This window comes from Elephas maximus, chromosome 15 (genome assembly GCF_024166365.1).
Source record: "Elephas maximus indicus isolate mEleMax1 chromosome 15, mEleMax1 primary haplotype, whole genome shotgun sequence".
NCBI lineage: Eukaryota > Metazoa > Chordata > Mammalia > Proboscidea > Elephantidae > Elephas > Elephas maximus.
Window position 1 is genome coordinate 75,849,952 of NC_064833.1, and position 21,948 is coordinate 75,871,899.

General features: G+C 38.7%; 1 protein-coding gene across 5 annotated transcripts in view; it reads right to left on the reverse strand.

Moving 5' to 3' along the window:
- The window catches only part of SGK3 (serum/glucocorticoid regulated kinase family member 3), a 219,068-nt gene that overhangs the window by 146,552 nt on the left and 50,568 nt on the right, over nucleotides 1–21,948 (reverse strand). For 2 of the 5 annotated variants that reach the window (XM_049853660.1, XM_049853662.1), the window contains exon 1: nucleotides 19,275–20,001. The exons of 2 other annotated variants lie outside the window; for them this stretch is intronic. The gene's annotated coding sequence lies outside the window, so the exon portion shown is untranslated. Of the gene's footprint in view, nucleotides 1–19,274; nucleotides 20,003–21,948 lie in introns of those variants that run through there. One more of the 5 variants, XM_049853667.1, reaches the window with a different exon arrangement.

Sequence of the window (21,948 nt, forward strand, 5' to 3'; positions counted from 1 at the left end):
ATCCCTGTGGTGAATTTCCCACCAGCACATTTTAGAACTTTTGCAAATTAAGTTAGAAGTAGTTGTTCACCTCCATTCATCTCTGGTGAATGGCCATGTGGAACTCTAAATTTAAGTACAACTGCATTACTGTTCTCTGATTAGTGTAGAATAATTCTTGGATTCATGGCAATGCCAGGCTAAATGATACTGTAAAGAAACTCTTTGTTTTCAAATAAATCAGTGCCTGGCTTTAGATAATGCTATAAAGAATCTTATTCATCTAGTGTACCCTACTTAAAATTGTTAAAGTTGAGAACAACAACAATAAAAAAAACTTCCACCTTTATTAAAAGAATAATCTTTGTTTAAAGTTTTGATTTTTTTCTATATGAATTTAGTAAAATCATAGAAATTTCAGAGGTGGAAGGAACCTTGCACATTTTACAGTCAAAGAAAATAAAGTCACTTGCTAAAGTCACTTAAGCTGATGGCAGATCCAATGCTAGAACCCAGGCTTTCTACATTCCCTAGCCAAAGGCTATTAAATATTATAGAACATCATGGTTAATAAAACAAACATTTATCAAGTGCCTACTTTGTGCCCTTCACTATACCAACCAGTTTCACATCCATCATCTCTTTCATAAGTCAGTTCCTAAGATTAGAAAAGACTTAATACAAAGATCACATTCACTCCTTTGGACATTCAGTGTTGCCAACAGGGAGAACTACCACACGAACTAAACGGAAAGAGATCGTTCAATTACTGTAATAACTATACGGCTGAGGGGCGTGTGTTCCAACAATACACTTCACTCTCTGAAATTTCCCCATCAAAGGTAGCAATAGAAGGCCCAGGGATGCATTTTTGGGTACCTGCCCCTTTGCCAAGGACCTGCTGCTACCTCCTCCTACTACGTTCGCTTCAAAACTTATTCCAGTATCACTTTCTTACCTGGCTTTTCTGTAGCTGCTGCTTGTTCTTCAACCTATGCTTTTTTCTGAACTGCTGCCCCTCCAATAATCTAGAAAAGATGTGATTTTCCAGCTATATTTGGCACGCATGCCTTGTCAGGTTTCTTTCTAACCAATAAATATTACCTGCCTGGACCAAATGGCCTTCCAAAATGGCCACTGTCATACACTGTGATTCATTCGATGAGAGATTATTTTAACTACAAATGTGCTGTCTAGTTGGTTCCAACTTACAGTGACCCTATGTACAACAGAACAAAACATTGCCCAGTCCTGTACCATCCTCACAGTTGCTGCTGTTTGAGCCCACTGATGCAGCCACTGTGTTACTCCATCTTGTCAAGGGTCTTCCTCTGTTTTGCTGACTCTCTTACCAAGCATGGTGTCCTTCTCCAGGTCCCTCCTAATAACATGTCCAAAGTACGTGAGATGAAGTCTCACTATCCTCGCTTGCAAGGAGCACTCTGGCTGTACTTCTTTGAAGACAGGCCTGTTTGTTCTTCTAGCAGTCTATGGTATAGTCAATATTCTTCACCAATACCACAATTCAAAGGCATTAATTCGTCTCTGGTCTTCCTTATTCATTGTCCAGCTTTCGCATGCATATGAGGTGACTGACGATATCATGGCTTGGGTCAGACACACCTTAGTCCTCAAAGTGACATCTTTGTTACAAATACAGTTTTCAAAAAAACCTAAAATGTGGGCATTTTCTTATTTATAATTTCAAAAACAAAAGTCTATTTTTAAAATACAGAATAATTTTTATATGACTTGCAAAGTCAAATTACACTGTCTTCATAAATATATGTTCCATGGCCTTAAAATGTCCATGTGTTTTTGTCTGAGGTAAAGTTTCCTGGTATTCATATGTTGATACATTGTAAATTGCTTCGACTAACTGGGTATCCCATGGCCTTTTCTACCACTGCAAATTCCGATATACATAGGTGTAGATCAAATGTCACCATAAAAAATAAGAAAATATAAGCATTTTCCACTTCTGGTTAGCATGAAGATGCAGTGCTAGTTGTTATATTTTTTTGAAGACGTCATCTCAGTCTCATGCTAACAGACTTTTCATTCCTAGCAAATAAACTGATCAAAATAGGAATGTTAATTTATTTGAGTTAGGTGTCGATGCTGTTATGAAAAAAATTTCCAAAAATGCAGCCAATGTCACTGAACAAATTATGTAGAAATTGTTAAACGTGAACCTAATTTGCTGCGTAAACTTTCACCAAAATTTAGGGTTTTAATATTTAAAAAAAAAAAAAAATTCCAGAACACTGTACCAGCAAACTCTTATCACACAGACACAAAAGAATCATTGACCTGAGAAAACGCACTGAACTTAAGGTTGCATATACCCAAAATAATTCAAAACAAGGACTCAAACAGATGCTTGTACATCAGTGTTCACTGTACCACTATTCACAGTAGCCAAAATGTGGAAACAACCCAACTGTCCATCAACAGATGAATGGCTAAACATAATGTGATACACACACACAATGGAATACTAATCGGTTTCAAAAATAATTGAAGTTCTGAAACATGCTACAACATGGATAAAATTGAAAACATTATAATAAGTGAAATAAACCAGATACAAAAAGACAAATATTATGATTCCACTAATACGGAATAGGCAAATTCATAGCAAGAAACAGTAGATTATAGGTAACCAGGGGCTGAAGGGAGGGATGAATGGGGAGTTATTGCTTAACGGGTACAAAGTTTCTGTTTGGGGTGATGAAAAATTTTAGAAATAGACAGTGGTGATGGTTGTACAACATTGTGAATATAATTAATTACTTAGTTATAATTAATGTCACTAAATTAAACACTTAAAATGGCCAATTTTAGGTTAGTTTACATTTTACGACAATAAGAAAAGTAAAATAAAAAAGGAAAGAATGAAGTACTAATACATGCTACAACATGGATGAACCTCAAAAACATTTTGCTAAGTAAAAGAACCCAGACACAAAGTCATACATAATATGATTCAATTCATATGAACTACCCAGAGCTGCTAAACTTATAGAGACAGAAGACAGACTGGAGGTTGCCAGGGGCTGGGGGTGGTGGGGAGTAGGGAATAACTGCTTAATGGGTATAGGATTTTATTTTGGAGTGATAGAAATTTTTAGAACTAGACAGCAGTGGTGACTGTACAATATTGTGAATGTACTAAATGCCTCTGAATTGTATGATTTAAAATAGTTAATTTTATGTTATGTATATTTCACCTCAATAAATACATAAAAAGTGTTAAAGAGAACAACTAGGTAGAAGATCAGCTTGGAAACAGAAGATGTGAACAACCCTGTAAACCAACTAGGCCTAACAGACATCTACAGAATATCCCATACGACAAAAGCAAAATGCATATTCTTCTCAAGTATACATAGAACATTGCTCAGGGCAGACCATACATTAGACAATAAAAAGCCTCATTAAATTTAAAAGGATTAAACTCATACAAAGCATGTTCTCAGACCACAATGGAATTAACTTAGAATCGATAACAACAGAAATTTGAGAAATTCACAATTATGTGGAAATTAAAAAACATATTCCTAACTAACCAATATGTCAAAGAAGATATCACAAGGGAAATTAGAAAATACTTTGAAATGAATGAAAACAAAAACAGCATACCAAAACTTGTGGGATGCAACTAAAGCAGTGTTTAGAAGGAAATTTATAGCTTAAATGTCTTTATTAAAAAAGAAGAAAGATTTCAAATCAATAGCCTAACTTTCTACCCTAAGAAAAATTAAACCCAAAGCAAGCAGAAGGAAGGATATAGTTATAATTAGGGTACAAATAAATGAGATACAGAAAGAATAACAATAGAAAAAAATCAGTGGAACCATGAGTTGGTTCTTTAAAAATATCAACAAAATTGGCAAACCTTTAGCTAGACTGAGCAAGGAAAAAAAGACTCAAATTACTAAAATAAGGAATGAAAGAGAGGACATCACTACCAATCTTACATAAGTAAAAGGAATTGTAAAGGAATACTATGAAATGCATAGCAATAAATTGGATAACCTAGATGACATGCACCAATTCATAGGAAGACACCAACTACTGAAGTGATTCAAGAAGAAACAGAAAATCTGAACAGACCTACAACAAGTGAAGGGACCTAACAAGTAATTAAAAAGAAAAAAAAAAATTCTTATAAAGACCAGCCCAGATGGCTTCACGATGAGCTCTACCAAACATTTAAAAAAGAATTAACACCAAACCTTCCCAAACTCTTCCAAAAATAGAACACTTCCCAACGCATTCAATAAGACCAATACTACTCTGATACCAAAACCAGACAAAATATCACAAGAAAACTACCAACCAAAATAGATGCAAAAATCCTCAAAAAAACACTTGCAAATAGAATCCAGCAACATATAAAGAGGATTATATACCATGATCAAGTGGGATTTAACCCAGGAAAACAAAGTTGGTTTAACATCTGAAAATCAATGAATGTAATATATCATATAAACAGAAAAAAGGGGAAAATACAATTATCTCACCAGACGTAGAAAAAGCATTTGACAAAATCTAATACCCATTCCTGATAAAAAAAAAAAAACTCAACAAACTAGAATACAAGGGAACTTCCCCAACCTGGCAAAGGGCATCTATAAAAAGCCCACAGGTAACACTATACTTAAAGGAGAAAAACGGAATACTTTCCAAAAAAATCAGGAAAAAGAAATAGATATCTTCTCTCGCCTTTTCTATTCAACATTGTAGTAGAAGGTTTAGCTAGGGCAATTATGTAAGAAAAAGAAAATAAAATCAACTAGATTAAAAAGGAAGAAGCAAAGCTTTCTCTATTTGCAAATAACATAATCTTATATATAGTAAATCCTAAAGAGTCGACCAAAAAAAACTATTAGAACTAATAAGTTCAACAATGTTGTAGAATATAAAATCAATATACAAAAATGTACTATATTTCTATACAGTAGTAATAAGCAAACAGAAAATGAAACTAAGAAAATAATTCCATTTATCATTTATAATATCATTAATAAGAATAAAATACCTAGGAACAAATTTAACCAAGGAGGTGAAAGACTTGTACACTGAAAACTACAAAACTTTGTGGAAGAAATTAAAGAAGAGCTTAATAAATGAAAGGGCAATCCATGTTCACGGATCAGAAGTCCTAATAGTATTAAAATGGCAATACTCTCCAAATTGGAAACCCTTGTGGCACAGTGATTAAGTGCTACAGCTGCTAACCAAAAAAGTTGGCAGCTCGGATCTGCCAGGCGTTCCTTAGAAACTCTATGAGGCAGTTCTACTCGGTCCTATAGGGTTGCTATGAGTTGGAATCGACTTGATGGCAGTGGGTTTGGTTTTGGTTTGACTCTCCAAATTAATCTACAATGTAATGCAATCCCTATCAAACTTCCAGCTGCCTTTTTTGCAGAAACTGATAAACTGATGCAAAAAAGTCATATGGAAATGCAAGGGACTCAGAACTGTCAAATGAATTTTGAAAAATTAGAACAAAGTTGAAGGACTCACAGTTCCTGATTCCCAAACTTACTTAAAAGCTACACTAATCAAGACAGTGTGGTGCTGGCATAAAGTCAGACATACAGTTCAAGGGGACAGAGAGTCCAGAAATAAACTCTTAAATTTATGCTACATTTCAACATGAACTACAGTCTTGACATGAATGCCAAGACAATTCAATGCGGAAAAGAATAGTCTTTTCAACAAATGGTGCTGGGACAACTGGATATCTACATGCAAAAGAATGAAGTTGGTCCCTATCTCACACCATAAACAAAAATAACTGAAAATGGTTCATAGATCTAAAAGTGAGAGATAAAACTACAAAACTCTTTTTTTATATATATATTTTAAATTTTTGTTCTTTAGATGAAGGTTTACAGAACAAACTAGCTTCTCGTTAAACAATTAGTACACATACTGTTTTGTGACACTGGTTACCAACCCCGCAACATGTCAACACTCTCTCCTTCTTGACCTTGGGTTCCCTATCACCAGCTTTCCTGTCTCCTCCTGCCTTCTAGTTCTAGCCCCTGGGCTGGTATGCCCCTTTAGTCTCGTTTTGTTTTCTGGGCCTCTCTAATCTTTGGTCAAAGGGTAAACCGCAGGAGTGACTTCATTACTGAGCTAAAAGGTGTCTGGGGGCCATACTCTTGGGATTTCTCCAGTCTCCGTCAGGACAGTAAGTCTGGTCTTTTTTTATGAGTTAGAATATTGTTCTACATTTTTCTGTCCGAGACCCCCTATTGTGATCCCTGTCAGAGCAGTAGGTGGTTGTAGTTGGGCACCGTCTATTTGTGCCAGACTCAGTCTGGTGAAGGCTGTGGTAGTTGTGGTCTATTAGTCCTTTGGACTAATCTTTCCTTGTGTCTTTGGTTTTCTTCATTCTCCCTTGCTGCAGACAAAGTGAGATCAGTGGAGTATCTTAGATGGTCATTCACAAGCTTTTAAGATCCCAGAAGCTACTCATCAAAGTAGAATGTAGAACATTTTTTTTATAAAATATATTATGCCAATTGAGCTGCACGTTCCCAGAGACCATGGTCCCCACAGCCCTCCTTCCAGTAATTCGGTCCCTCAGCAGGTTTGGATGTGTCTTTAGAAAAACTGTAAAACTATTACAAAGAAAATTTAGGAGTAAATATTTGTGACCTTGGGTTAGGTAATGGTTTTTCAGATGATATGATACCAACAGCACAAGTGACAAAAAAAAAAAAAAAAGATAAATTTGAATTTATCAAAAGTAAAGACTTCTGTGTTTCATTGGATACCATCAAGAAAGTGAAAAGAAAATCTACAGAATGGGATAAAATATTTGCAAATTATGTATCTGGTAAGGGAGAGTTGTATACAGAATATGTAAAGAACTCTTACAATTCAACAATAAAAGACAAACAACTCAGTTAAAAAATGGACAAAGGATCTGTCTGGATATTTCTCCAAAGAAAATTTACCAATGGCTAATAAGCATATGAAAAGATGTTCAGCATCATTAGTCATTAGGAAATGCAAATCAAAACCAAGAGATAATATTTCATATCCACTAGGATGGCTAAAATTATAAAACAGACAATAACAAGTGTTTACAAGCATGTGGAAAAGTTGAACTCTCATACTTTGCTGGTAGGACTGTAAAATGATGCAAATACTTTGGAAAACAGTTTGGCAGTCCCTCAGATAGAATTAGCATATGACCCATCAATTCCAGTCCTACGTATACATCCAAGAGAAATGAAGACATTTGACGATACAAAAACTTACACATGAAAATTCATAGCAGCATTATCCATAATAGCTAAAAAATAGAAACAACCCAAATGTCTATTAATACATGAATGGATAAACAATATATAGTATATCCATATAGTGGAATATTTTTCAGCAATAAAAAGAATTAAAATACTGATATATGCTACGACATGGATAAACCTTGGAAACATGCTAAGTTAAAGAAGCCAGTCACAAAAGCCCACATATTATATGATTCCATTTTTTATGAAATGTCCAGAGTAGGCAAGTATATAGAAGTAGAAAGTAGATTGGTGGTTTCCAGGGGCTGGGGGAAAGGAGGAAGGGGAAATTACTGCTAAATTTGGAATTTTAATTTTTTTTTTAATTAGACACAAAATGTATGATATTTAGAACACTTCCGGTAAGCTTTCTTCTTGAAGTCTGGCACCAGTTTCTAGATTAAAACATTAATATTGTCTCAGAATATTAAAGTAGAAATGCAAAGCCTGTTTCAAATTCATTTAAGCACCAGCTGGATGGCAACCTGGATTATTTCTGCTTGTTCTCTCTGATGAGGCACCAGGAGAGGAGTCAACTAGTGACCACCATTATCAGTAGCACAGTGGACTTTGTGGTAAAGCCAGAGAGTTTAGGTTTAAATCAGCTCTGCCACATTATTATTTTCCATACAACCCTGCACCGGCGACCTTCATAACCTCATTAAGCCCCAACAAGCTCATCTGTAAAATAAAACCACCCACCCACCCCACACAGTTATTATGTGAGTATTTAAATGTCTCTAAAGCATCCAGCAAATGGTAGGTACTCAATAAATACCAATTCCTTTCTCTTCGCTGTCCACAAGGTAAAATACAGGTCACAAATGATAAAAAGTACAAAGATCCTGATAAAATATTTGGCTTAGCATGTCCAACTGAGAACAACTGAATTATCTAAATGCTAAAAGTAAACCAACCTTTATCTTTTAAAAGCACCAAACTTACATAATCTTAAGTAGGTAAATTATAACCATGATGAGCTACGAGACATCATGGGGAAAAAATAAACTAAAACTTTGAACTAATTATGTATTATCTAATAGTTTTATTAGGAAACAAGTGGGTATCCAGTTGGAAAAATACTGCGGATAATTTCAATTAAGTGGTTCTTTGAGTGAGCCAATAATAACTCAAGGTTTGGCAGTATTTGCAGTATCAGAATTTCGTAATGGAAGGCTTCATAATGAATCTTAGTTACAGCACTTGAGAGAGCTAAAAGCCAGGGCAAGGTGCCTACAAAATATTACCAGTCCTTTGAGACTAGACTATACATGCATTCTTAAAAAAAAGCTTTAAAACAACAACAACCTTACTAAAGACCTATATGGAAAAGGGACGGTGGAAATATATGGATCTATTTAAAAAACTAAAGGAACCCAGGGGCATGATTTTTACAACAGGTTAGTATTCACATGGTTCAAAATCAAAAAACATAAAAAAGGACACAGTGAAAAGTCAGCTTCCCATTCCTGTCCTCATCCACCCAGTAGGAGTTGCCGTATGGTACAAACGGTTAAGCACTCGACTACAAACCAAAAGGTTGATGGTTTGAACCCACCCAGACACACCTTGAAAGAAAGGCCTGGCAATCTGCTTCCACAACGTCACAGCCTTGAAAACCCTATAAAGCACAGTTCTATTTTGCAACACATGGGGGTTGCCATGAGTCAGAATCAACTTGACAGCAACTCGTTTGGTTTTATCCACCTAGTTCCCATCCCCTTGCCCCCAGCAGGTGAACACTGTTCATTTCTTGTGTATTCTTCCAGAGTCTTTTAATGCTTAAATAAGCAAAGCAAAAATATCTTATTTTTTTCCTTTTTTTTCCTTTACAGAGGCAGTATGTTATATACGCTGTTCTGTACCTCAAGGACAAAATTTTAATCCCAAAATGTCCAGTGAAAGCACCAAATAATTTCACTGAGACAGGGATCTTTGTTTGCTTCTGAGTGGATTTTAAAAGGCACAACAGAAATAAACCGTGTTAATGTTCGTGAGAATGTGAAATGAAGGAAATATAAAGGGGGGGACAAAATTCAAGGGGAAAGAGGGGGGTTTTATAAGCCTCCTAAAAACTCTTCTCTGCTAAAACATTACAGTGCCTTATACTTCATTAATTTGACAAAAAAATTAAACCAAATATTCATGAGAAGAGAAAGTAGGGTAATAACCAAACACCATTGCTGTCGAGTTGATTCCGACTCATAGTGACCCTACAGGACAGAGTAGAACTGCCCCACAGAGTTTCCAAGGAGCGCCTGGTGGATTCGAACTGTCGACCTTCTGGTTAGCAGTCATAGCACTGAACCACTATGCCACCAGGGTTCCCAGTAGGCTAATAGGAGATCAATTAAAAATGAAAGAACGAACGGTACTTGTGTCAGAATGAAGTAAATTGTCAACTACGTACAGCCACATATGTCTAAAATAACAACAAAAAAGAACTATTTAAAAAGAACGTATAACAAAGTTTTACTTCTGAATGTTTACTAACAGTAAACCAAAATAACCCAAGCTGCTAACCGGCTGATCCCGACTCATGGTGACCCCGTTTGTTACAGAGTAGGTGGCCCGGCCTTTCTTCTGTGGTAAAACTAGTGAGGGCAAACGGCCAACATTTTGGTTAGTAGCTGAGAGCAAGCCGTTTGTGCCACCCAGAGCCTTTTATTAACAATAGTCCCCATTCAAATCACCAAATAACACAGTACGTTCTTTCCTGTTTAAGCCATCATCAATTTTAGCACCATGCTGTTTGGAGGCTGAAAAAAAAATCTTTTCCAAACCTTTTTCATTAATGTTTATGAAAAAGTACGCTTTTACTCTCAGTGCAGCTTAAGCAGCTACTCTCACGGGGCAAAGCTCTCTGCAACGTATGGCCCAAGCCTCTTGACAGGCCGCCGAGGCTGGCGTGCAGGCAGCCGACCAACGGCCACGGAGCGGACTCTGACGCCAGGAGGCCCGGTGTTCGTCAGACTAGAACTGTGCTCCACGGGGTTGTCAACAGACTAGAACTGTACTCCACAGGGTTTTCAATGACTAATTTTTTGGAAGTAAATGGCCAGGGCTTTCTTCCTGGGCACCTCTGAGTGGACTTGAAACTCCAACCTCTCTCAGAGAGCAAATAGGAGAGTTAGCCATTTGTGCCACCCAGGGACTTCATGCAGGGGCCTGTGCCTAATTCCTCACCTCCGCCTGGCCTCTGGAGCTCTGATGGCCCAGTGGTTAAGAACCTGGCTGCTAACCAAAAGGTTGGCAGTATGAATCCACCAGCCGCTCGTTGGAAACTCTATGAGTTGGAATCAGCTCCACGGCAATTAGTCTGTTTCTTTGTTTTTTACCTTGCTTCTGTAGCCCTGGTGGCTCAGTGTTTTAAGAGCCTAGCTGCTAACCAAAAGGTTGGCAGTTCAAATCCACCAGCCACTCCTCGGAAATTCTATGGGGCAGTTCTACTCTGTCCTATCGGGTCACTATGAGTCGGAAACGGGCTCGCTTTTTTTTTTTTTTTTACCTAGCCTCTAAGGAGCCTTGGTTGTGCAGTAATTAAAGCGTTTGGCTGCTAACTGAAAGGTCAGCATTGGAACCTCCCAGTCCCGCAGCAGGAGAAAGGCATGGCAGTCTGTTTACCCGTAAAGATTTACAGCCTTGGAAACCCTATGGGGCAGCTCTATTCTGTCCTATAGGGTCGCTATGTGTGGGTATCAACTCAATGGAAACTGGTTTGGTTGTGAGAGTCTCAAATAACCATCTAACATTCCTGAAACCAAAGCTGCTTTCCCTCTAGCTCCCAAGGACAGTAGGCAGACCCACGCTCTCTCCACCTGCATACCTCTACTGATAAAAATCTGGAAGGAAGGGGGTTGGGAATCTAGGCATACTACTTCTCAAAGACTGCTAACTTTGGTCTAAGATAACACTGGTAGTCTTCAACTTACTGAAAAACAAAGAGCTTATTTTTAAGCCAGATATTTAGAACTTTGGATATATTTTCTAAAAGGAACAGTGGTTATATATGGGAGTTAGTTTTCAAGACCAAAAAACTACTCTACACATAATATGGTTGACATCTGCAGCAGAAAATAAAATAGAAGAAAACGATGCTGTTGCAATGACATGAACCAAAAAAAAAGTATAAATAGTTTTAAATTTTATAGTGCATGCCAATGCCTAAGGAAAAATAGTTTATTTAGAGAAGAGAAGGTGGGTGGAGACTTCTGAGGAAATTTTTGAAGAAATTACTGGGTACTCTCAAGGGCTTTGAGGATTGGAGCCACTAGCTCTTTATAATGTCTACGTTTCCTCCCAAACTAAAAGCTTTCCTTTTCCTTATTAAAGGCCCGCTCTCAAATGTATATCCATGATTAGTATCTTCTTTGCTCAAGACAAAATGAAGAGAGTGGGATGGAGAAAGGACAGAGAGAAATTTTCTTGAAGCAAGAGCTGAGAGAAAAGGAAAGAAGAACAAGGTTAAAATGAGGACTTAACTCTCAGAAGGGGAGAAGACAGTTAAAGGATCTAGGAAGAAAATGTGGGACATTGCTTGTGCACAAACACCGTGGGAGAAGAAAAGGTGGTAGAGAGATTTTAGCAGACAGATGCCCTCTGGGAAAACTGGCTGTATTAGTATGTAACTAAGGAGTTGTGTGCATGAAATTATACTAAACCAAGTGTCACTAACTCTGAGGCAGCAGATAATATAATGGATTAGGAGAAACTTCTAGGTCACCTATTCCTACCACTGACAGGAGCTTTGTTCAACCAATTACTGCAAATGATTTACTTCTCGTGACTCAGTAAATATTTCAAGGCATCTCAAGTTCTGCTGTTCTAATTTTCACTTGAATTCAACAATCTCTCCTTGGTTCAAGTTCATTCTTTCCACTTCTCCTTTATAATCAGTTATATGTGAATATTCTATCATTTGTTTTATTAAATATGTTTAAATATATATAATCCAAATACCGACTAACTCCCATTAAAAGGACCCGTACTTTATGTTATTTGGATGAATCTGTTAGTCCATTCATACATCCTCACCTCACGCCCTTTATGTGCAGTAAGTAGTATAAATTTCCAAGAGTATTAGCCAGGTTTGGGTATGGCAAGTGGCCAGGAAACACAGTAAAATAACCAGTTCAAAAGTGCATGGAATCTATGACGTTGGTTAGCTTCATAAACATAATTCTCTAACCAACAAAGCAAGTCTGTATAAAGGAAATTTTGAAAACTGCACTGAAAATATGTATACGCACACACAAATAAAAGTCTAGAAGGATATATTACTAAATGTTAATTAAAAAACAAAAAACCAAACCCATTGCCGTCACGTCTATTCCGACTCATTGTGACCATATAAGACAGAGTAGAACTGCCCCAGAGGGTTTCCAAGGAGTGGCTGGTGGATTTGAACTGCCAACATTTTGGTTAGTAGCCAAGTGGGCTTACTGGTGGTTCTTATTTTCTCCTCTTCGTTTTTCTAAAAAACGTATTACTTTGGTGATCTAAATATATTTTAAAAGATATAAAACGTGAACATATAAAAAAAAAGATAACAGAAAATGAATGCATTATAAAAATGGCTAAATTATTAATTATAAAATAGAGTACTATGCAGCTGTCAAAAGTAATAATTGTAAATCCACAGATGTCCATCATAAAGTGTTAATTAAGAAATTGAAGAATGATTCCCACATGGTTAAGACTCTATGTACATAAATGGATACACACATTTATATATAAGCATGGAAGAAAGTCTAAGATACAAAAACATAGAGGTGGTTATCCTCGTGCGTAAGCTTAGAGTGAAGAGGAGAACTCAGCTTTTTATTTCATCCACTTCTCGACTGTTTGAGTTTAAGGGCATGCATACCTTTGTAATTAAAAAATAATGTTTAAAAACTACAGGAGACAAACTAAAATAAAAATAGGAAAAACAAAGATGCACATACAGCATTTTCTGGGGAAACTAAGGATATGATTCCTAAATTTCCTTTAGCTTGTTATTATTTAATACATAATATACATGTGCATTAGATTATATAGACTACATGCTGATCCTATACATATATACGTCTGCATGTGTGTATGTTGAGTCAAAAACCAGATTATTTTTAAATTAATTTTAATCTATCTTTATTTGAAAAATAAGAGTAATAAAATTCTTCTCATTTTCCAGCTCAAGCAACCAAATCAGCTAAGTCCAGGTGAAGCCCTGATGTACTTGGGACAATTCATCCACCAGTCTGTAGATCGGCTAGTCTATCAGTGAGTCAGATTTTGCACATGAATGTATTATATGTGAAATCCCTTCTAATTATGAAAAAAATGTTTGACATTGACTGGCATAGCAGATACATCAGGAACCTGAGTGGCAGCAATGAACCTGAATCATACTAATTACATGCTACGTAAATACAGTGTCATGTCTCTAAAATCACAGGAGTGAAAAGAATGACATTATTATCTCAACATTATAGGCATTCTCAAAACAGAGTAAGCCTTTAAAAAAATACAAAATACAGGCCGTTATTCTCAAGTTAAAAGCCACTAAAACTAAACCAGCCTCCTTACATTTTAATCACCTGCAAACAAACTCATTTCATGGCCTTAAGAAAGAGCCACCTATAATACTTCTGCACTTTGCGATACAAAGGAATATGCCCATTCATATTATGCCAATGGGCATCCCTGGGTGGCACAAACAGTTAAGCACTTGGCTGCTAACTGAAAGGTTGGTGGTTAGAGTCCACCTAGAGGTGTCTTGGAAGAAAGGCCTGGTGATCTACTTCTGAAAAATCAGCCATTGAAAACCCTATAGAGCACTGTTCTACTCTGACATACACGGATGGGGTCATCATGAGTTGGAATCAACTCAAGGGTAACTGGTTTCTCATTTCAGTACCAAAAATCAACCAAACCCATTGCCATCGAGTTGATTCCGAATCAAAGAGAACCTATAGTGACCCTACAGGACAGAGTAGAACTGCCCCATAGGGTTTCCAGGGAGTACCTGGTGGATTTGGACAGCTGACCTTTTGGTTAGCAGCCACAGCTCTTAACTATTATGCCACCAGGGTTCTGTTTCTAATCCTCTTCAGACTTTCTTTGATCCCATGTGTTGCTGTTGTTGTTAGGTGCCGTCGAGTCGGTTCTGACTAATAATGACCCTATGCACAACAGAACAAAACACTGCCCGGTCCTGAGCCATCCTTACAATCGTTGTTATCCTTGAGCTCATCGTTGCAGCCATTGTGTCAATCCACGTCGTTGAGGGTCTTCTTCTTTCCCCCTGACCCTGTACTCTGCCAAGCATGATGTCCTTCTCCAGGGACTGATCCCTCCTGACAACATGTCCAAAGTATGTAAGACACAGTCTCGCCATCCTTGCCTCTAAGGAGCATTCTGGCTGTACTTCTTCTAAGACAGATTTGTTCATTCTTTTGGCAGTCCATGGTACATTCAATATTCTCCGCCAACACAATTCAAAGGCTTCAATTCTTCTTCGGTCTTCCTCATTCATTGATCCCATGTAGGTCTTACCTATATTTATCGACCTGTTGTGGGGGGTGGAGCTACACTCTGCATAAATTCCCCACTGTGAACCGGCACTGGCATCTCTTATTTCACCCTTACAATTCCTATTTCCCATTTTACATATTACCAGAATACGGAAACCCTGGTGACATAGTGGTTAGGTGCTATGGCTGCTAACCAAAGGGTCAGCAGTTCAAATCCGCCAGGCACTCCTTGGAAACTCTACGGGGCAGTTCTACTCTGTCCTGTAGGGTCACTATGAGTCGGAATCGACTCGACGGCACTGGGTTTGGTTTGGGTTTTTGGAATCTCTTACCCTAAAACAATTCTCCCTTCCTCCCTTCTTTCACTCGCCTCCCACCCCCAACCAAACCAAAGAAACAGAATTTTATTTTGAATAATTAGAAATAGTGGCCACAAGGAGATGAACTAAGGACCGGAGAAATTGGACAAGGGCAAGAACAGTGTACGCTGCCCTAATTCTCTTTGAAAACTCCCTGAGTCAGCTTCAGGCATGCGATAACAATTTACTAGTTGATGCTCTGAACTGGCCTTCAACATCTATCTGATTTCCGTGTTGTTTCCCTCAGCAATTGCAATTAACTCAAAGTTGGTAACTGAGTCAAAATTACTTTGAAGTGAACTACAAGATGCAGAATTGGCACCTCTTAAGTTATCACTTGTCTACCACAGGGGGGGAAGAAAAGTGAAATGAGAAAAAAGGCTCCACCATAAGGCATGGAATAGGTAAAGGAAAGCAGAGTCACTGGGTCGCTTAAAATAACACAGGAGCTGTTTCTGTCAGGAATAACATGTTATATAATTTGAGTTTCACGAATCAGCAGTTCAGTCAGTAATTTACACGGATTTAAAAGAGAAAGAAAGAAAACAGGAGGATTGGATGAAAAAGGTAAAGTGGTTCCTGAAACAAGGCAGGTTTCAAAAGTTATTTTATTCCACCCCCTCACAGAAGAATGTTGACTGGCAGATGACTCAGTCTGGCTTCATTAAGGGTTTTTTACCCCTGTGGAGCCCTGGTGGCACAGTGGTAAAGAGCTATGGCTGCTAACAAAAAAGGTCAGCAGTTCAAATCCACCAGCCACTCCTTAGAAACCATGTGGGGCAGTTCTACTCTGTCTTCAGGGTTGCTATGGATTGAAGACTCCACAGCACTGGTTTTGTTTGTTTGTTTTTTAAAATACCCCTTATGGGAAAGGCTGCCCCATCTCTCCTTTCTCCCTGATCCAAAAAAAAAAAAAACCAAGCCCATTCCTGTCGAGTTGATTCCAACTCACAGCAACCCTGTAAGACAGAGTAGAACTGCCCCATAGTTTCCAAGGAGCGCCTGGTGGCATCGAACTGCTGACCTTTTGGTTAGCAGCTCTAGTACTTATCCACTACGCCACCAGGGTTTCCTTCTCCCTGAAAGCCCTTCTCAATTCTGCCCACCAGGTAATGGCCATATTTTTCTCTCTAGTTAAAGGTTATCCATCTGGAGATCACATACTTTAGGATACAGAGGGTTATGCTTGAAAGATATATAAGGTTTATCAACTCTGAGGTTTTTTTGTTGTTTTTGTTTTTTTAAAAGAAGACCCTTTATACTAACATGATTACAACACTACAAAAAAACACAGTAATGGCGGACACTTCAAAAAAAATCACAATACCTATAGTCATTGTGTTTGAACTTGATCATAAATGTAAGTAGTTTAATTGGGTTTGCTCACATTGAAAACCTGCAGTGATTTACAGTCCTTAAAATTGACAGTAACAAAGCAGGGAGACACAAGAAAGCTGTCAATAAAAAAAAACAAACAAACACTAAAATCATATGTTCAAACTAACCTCTTTAAAAATCAGAGAAAAAAGGTAAAATGTTTGAGAGGGAAAAAAATAGCAACCTACAGTATTTGCTTTTTCAAAAACTGAGATGACAAATCCTAAGAAATGAGTCCAGAGGGTATTCCCGATCCCTTTTGTAGATAATCTGTTGTACCAGATACTATTGAAGTAAGAGGGGAATTAGATTAAGAATTAGAAATATCTTAGGCACAAATCAATTATGATGATATTTTGAGAGGCATAATGTTTTGAAAAGGTCTCTGGGTTGCACGAACAATTTGCACTTTACTAACCGAAAGGTTGGTAGTTCGAACCCACCCAGTGCCATAGAAAAAAGGCCTGGCAATCTGCTTCCATAAAGATTATAGCTAACAAAAACCCTATGGAGCTCAGTTCTACTCTGTAACACATGGGGTCACTATGAGTTGGAATGGACTCTGTGGCAGTGGGTTTAATATTTTGAAAGAGCAAGGAATGTGAAGTCATTGGGAGCCATTCACTCCACAAATATTTACTACGAGTCTCCCCTGTCAGCACACAGCTCTCAGTTCAAGCTCTGTCTCTTACTAGCTGTGCAATCTTGGCTAAATATTAACATTTCTAGGCCTCAGTTTCCTCATCTGTAAAAACAGTAAGAAAAATTACTACCAACCTCACAAGGTCTCTGAGGAGCAAATGAGTATGTCTAGAAGCTCTTCATAAACCATGAAAGTGTTAATTATCATTTGGTTGAAATGAATTCATGAATGACACTAGTTTGTTGTGCCATAAATTATGTCGGAAGAAAGTGAGCCTTTCTGCTTCCAAAGGATACTTCATAATCCTTTGAAATAAGCTTTATACTCTCATCTAATCAGCTCCCTGGAAACTTAAAGACACGGCAGAGAGAAAGAGAGAATAAGGTAATAAATATATCATGCAGATTTTGACACTAGATTCATAATCACCCCTATGACAAGAACCATGTCTAGCTTATTTACCATTTTGGGTCTCTACATATCTGGCCATCGGGCCAAAGCGCTTATTTGAAGAGGACACTGTATTCTTGAAAAGGATTCTCTCTGTATATGGGCAAATTACAAAATGGACACCTACAAACCTGACCCATCAACTCAATGTTACAAACAAATGGCAGTACAAAAGCATTGTTATGTTGACCAGTACAAACAAAAATGCTCTATAGTACGTTTCAAGTTCAATTTGACTTTCAAATCAAAACTGTGTCATATCAATTGTCAAATAAATTAGGAACAAAGCTTCTTTTAAAGTGGCAGTTGAAGAAAGAGGGAAGTTCTGGTCTCTCCAGAGTTAGCTGACAGGCACATGGCGGATGAGGGAGACCATCCTACAGAGACAGCTGAGGATCTGACCAAGATCTATAAGGAACAGGTCGCCACATTCCAGTAGATCCAGACTCCTTTCCCCCAGGGAGTGGAGGGGTTGGCTGGTCTTACAGGACTGGTAGCCAAGGGAGCCAGGAGGCACACCCAGTCTTAAAACATACCCGAAACTTGCTCAAATGTTTGTAGTCTTGCAATGACATTTGGAGAACTCAAGTATACACAGAAAAAAAAAAAAATACAGAGCCGCTATAATTGACTATTGAGTTAATAATTTGATTGAATATTTATAAATTACTTAGAAAAGAGCCAAACACATAGTAAGCATTATTTATGTGTTTGTTAAATAAATTAGGCACTTCTCAGATTGGTTGAGTGAATTCTGAATCCAGTGGCAAGGTTGAGAATCAAATTACACAACAGTGGACTATTTCTTACCTTGCCACAGATTTAGACACTGTAGCGCTCTGTATTTGTTCTTGCATCTCACCCTATAATTTCTAGTGCAGGACTGAAGCCCACTTATGGTTCAGAAATCACGGTGCAAAACTAATGAAAGTTTGCAAGTTCCAAGAAATTAATCATTTCCCTTTTTTAACTTTACAAGTAACCACTACTATAATTGACCAAAAATCTCAAAGCACTTCTAAATGGTAAATACCAACCCTGAAACTGCGAAAACAGAGCCATATACACTTGAAGAAAGACAGAAAGGTTTCAAATTTTGGAGAATTTATAACAGCAACGCATCAAAGTCTCAGACTACAGGTCCGCTGGCAAAAAGACAAGTGATTGATTCCTGGCCCCTGGACTCCCAAGGTCTCCCCGGTCTCGGATCCCCGCAGGAGACGCGCACCTAATTTCGGCCTCAGGTGGCGGTCTACCACCCTCCGGGTTCCGGGATCCTACTGTCCTGTGATGCTGCGCAAGAGTGAACAGTGTCTACTCATCGACAGACACCACTCAGGCGTTTAGGAATCTCAAAGCAGGATCTGAGTTAACGTCAGGAAACAAAGACCATAAACTCAGAGATCCGAGGGTTGGCAGGGGAATTGCTCTTTCCCTCGGAGGTTTCCGGGGTGAGGAGAGGGTGCTGTCAGGGGACTCAGAAAAGTCACGTTTGCTCCGAGGAGAGACGGCAGTCGAGGCCGGGGCACCCTCGCCCGCCGCCGCTCCTCCGGCCCAGGGGGCTCCGACCGCGGCCCGGACGCGCGGACCCTGCCGCCCGCCCACCCGCCTTGGGCCCCGGCGGACCCGCACCTACCCGGCTGCGCGGTGCTGCCTCCAGGCGCCGTGGGCGCGGAGCCGAGCGGACCTGCGCTTCCTCCTTCCCGGCAGGGCCGCCGGGCGCCAGCGTTTCCTCCCTGACGCGTCACGGCTCCTCCCGCGGAACCGGCCGGGAACGGCGGGCTGGAGGCGGCCCGCGCCGGGCAGGGGGCTGCGCGCTGGGCGGCCCCTGCTCAGCCCCGCCGGCCTGCCCCGGCCGCGTCCACCCTCGGAAAACAGCCTTCTCGGTCTGCCGTGTGCGGAGAGTTCTGAGAGGGGACCCCGGTGGGCTCTGTCTAGGGGCTCAGTCTCCGCTGGTGCCCGCTGCTCACCCCACAGTGACGGCCGCGTGGGTCACAGCGCCCGGCAGGCGGGCGAAGAGGACCCCGGTGTGGGCGAGCGGGACGGCCGGGGCGCCAGAGGGAGAAGGGCCACCGCGGGAGCGGCCTGCGTGGCGCTGGTGTAAACTGGAAACTCAGAAGTGAAATAAGTATGCAAATCTTTTAGGGGGAACAATTCGGCTTCATTTAGCATTATTTGAACCGTTTTCTGCTTTTTCAATCAGAAAGAGTTTTGGCTTTGTGTTTATAGATACGAGAGAATTTTCACAAGTTGGCAGATGCTGTGTTCAAAGAAATTTCCTCACCACACATCTTAGATCTCCTTTTGCGTTCTCATTAATCTCCAGGTCAGCAGAGGGCATACTTTACAGTTTATTCTTGCTCTTTCTTTAAAGACAGGAGCTATGTTTGGGGCTCTGTTATTCATCCCCCTTATCCAGATAAGAAAAAGAGAGGAGCAGAAGGTGAATGGAGAGTTAAGAATTAGGTGATTCGGTGGATGTGGCCTAGAGCGCTTAAGGTTTTCAAGTAGAGTGGTTGTTTGGTTTGGTTTGGTTTGGTCCACACCACCACTGTAATTTAGGTTTTATCAGATACCACTTGAAGATAGACTAAAACAACTCAAGTTTCCCATGTGCATATCATGCTTATGATTTTGGACAATGATCTGTACTTCAGATCATAAAATACCAGAGAATGTGTCACATATCTATAAGCAAATAATTGTCCAAAGGTAATTAGAGGAACTGGAATTTATGCATACAACCCTAAATTCGGGGGACATTTCCCTATATTTTAAAAGGATATTCAGAAATTTAGTCTCACAGGTAAAGATAAGTGTACTCACTTTTAACATTACCATAGTATGGGCTTCTCCATCTTAAATAAATGGTGAATCCAAGTACATTTATACTTCAAATGGTAATAATCCTACAGAACTTTCTAAACAATGGTTCTCAGTGGAATATTGGAAATGGATATAAGAATACCCAGCCCAGTACCCAGTAGATACAAATGAACACCTTGCCAGTGGTCCTTTATATGTTTTCACAGTAATCCACACACAAAGTGATCTACACAATAAGGCACAGAAAAGCTGGAGAAGTTCCTTCCTTCTAACAAAATCAACAAGCGTTCAGTGTATCTCTTAATTAAAGCCATATTCACTGTGCTGAAAATTTTCTCAGACAAAAGGAAGTCCTGTGTCAATAAACTACAAGTGGAATGACATCATTCTTGCTTTAGAGACAAATACCTGGCTATCACCACATTTAGGCTTTTTTTTTTTTTATTTTAAACAAACATCTGGGAAGCATTACAACATTTCCGGGATAAATTTATCCCCCTTCTGCGTAGGAAACGCACACACAGACCACCTCCTAGAAGTTTTTTAAGGAGGGAAGTGGGATGACCTACGTTCAACTAAAAAGAGGTTATGTATTTTGCCTTCATAATCTGAGAACTGCAATTTTAATAGCTCAAGTTCTCAGGAACAAGAAATAGATATAGTCACAAAATATTAAAGGCTTTTTAGCTTAAAATAAGTTTTAAGGGCACACTTTGATCACTTTGATTAATCATATTTACTTACAGTGATCATACTCCTATTTTCTGTTACATTTCTAATTTCTTTTAAGTTTATACTGTAAAAGAAAAGCTGTCGAATGTTCATCTAAATGTCTAGCTAACATTTATGCTTTTAAAGAAATTCTATGTAAATAAAATTTAAAAATAAAATTTTTGGTCAGACTACATGTCCCAATATTTTGTTTCGAAATAAGCTTCTGTTCATACAGGTAGGGCAAGCATTTTGTTCACCTACTTTATCTATAGTGTAGGGATTTTGAGCACAAACTTTGGAATTAGACAGACCCAGGTTTAAGCCCTGGCTCTGCCACTTTCTACTTTGGGCAAATTAGTACATCCCTCGAGCACTGGTTTCCTCATCCATAACATGAAGATAAAAACAGTGTTTTTTTCCTCCACAGTAAAATAGAGATAATAGTAGTGCTTATCTCATGGAATTTTTTGAAGATCAAATGAACTCAGTAGGTATTATCATCATTATTAATAGCTCTAAAAATACGTTAAAATCCAAAACTATCTTTGAAATAAAATTAAAAAATGGTAAAATTTTAGGTTTTTTTTCCAGAAAACCTAAAAGAAACAGAAAAAAAATCATAAAAGAAATACTAAGAAATAGTTGTATGCAGAATTTTTGAAAATTAGACTAAGAGGACTGTAAACTATTGACCCAAACAAAAAGATAAAAAACTACCTAACCAGGTAATATAATGTTATTTTTTTAGATAATAATTCCAATGAAGTAAC